The sequence below is a fragment of the Phytophthora parasitica genome, assembly GCF_000247585.1.
Source record: "Phytophthora parasitica INRA-310 unplaced genomic scaffold supercont2.30, whole genome shotgun sequence".
Lineage (NCBI taxonomy): Eukaryota > Oomycota > Peronosporomycetes > Peronosporales > Peronosporaceae > Phytophthora > Phytophthora nicotianae.
In genome coordinates, this window is record NW_008649016.1 from 238,568 (window position 1) to 239,894 (window position 1,327).

Consider the following 1,327-nt stretch of genomic DNA (forward strand, 5'->3'; position numbering starts at 1 on the left):
TGTCGTCGATATTGTCTGGCAATGTACGGCTTGAGCAAACTCGTATGAAAGACAGGATGCATTCGAAGTTTCGGCGGAAGCCGCAGTTGGTAGTAACCACGACCTACAACTTTGGTAATTTCAAACGGACCAGTCCACCTAGCTCCAAACTTCTTTTTCGTTGTCCCGAGGTGCCTTGCTGATATATGTTGGCAGAAAGGAAAACTTCGTCGCCAATCGCAAAGGTTTGCTGTTTTCGGTTCTTGTTGTAGCAGTCTGCCATGCGATCCTGTGTTGCAGCAATGTTACGTCGCGCTTTGGCTAACAGGTCTGCTTGCTTCGCAATGAATTCCGAATGCTTTTCATTTTGAGACCCACTTGTCAGCTGAATCGTTGCAGGAGTCCGAGGAATGTATCCTATGTCAGCCTCGAACGGCGACATGTTGATCGAAGATTGAAACCTTGAGTTGTATGCGAATTCTGCTAAGCAGAGGTGATGGTCCCAATCATCCGAATCTGCATTCGTGAAAGCCCTAAGGTAGTTTTCTAAGGTCTGATTTAGACGCTCAGTAAGTCCGTCTCCCACTCGACCGCTTTGCTTTTCCGCTTGAGCAGGTTGAAGAGCGGCCCCGCATCATCCGCAAAATTTCTGCAGAAGCGTTGGACGTAGGCAGCAGTCCCCAAAAATGATTGTAGATCGTGTCGGGTAGTTGGAAGAGGCCATTCCTGAATGACACGCACTTTCCCAGGGTTAATCTGTACACCTTCACAGCCCACAATATCTCCAAGACACGGTATCGATGCTGCGCAGAAAACACACTTGCTCAATTTGACGTAAAACTTGTGCTCGTGTAAGCGGGAGAACACCCGATCCAGTGCTGTCAAGTGGTCCTGTAAGTTTGTGCTCCGGGTAAACACGTATATATCGTCAAAGTAACTCTGGCAAATATCCGCCAAGTCGTGTAGTACCCGACGAATCCCAGCATTGAAAGTAGCTGGAGCATTTGACAAGCCCATCGGAACGACTAGATATTCGTACAGTCCATCCGGAGCCTGGAACGCCGTGTAGGGTATATCGCATTGCCGCATTCGAAACTGGTAGTAGCCACTGGGAAGGTCAAGACACGAAAAGTAGTGAGCGCCTTGCATTTGCTCGAGTATCTTGTCCTTTCGAGGCATGGGCATCGTTCGACGAATGGTATTCAAGTTCATGGCGCGGAAGTCATGAACAATACGCCACCCACCAGGTTTACGAACACAGAATGTAGGTGCACCATGTGGGGAAGTCGATGGCCGAATAAGACCAGCCGTCTCCATCTCCTTGACCCACCGCATAATTTCTGCTTCT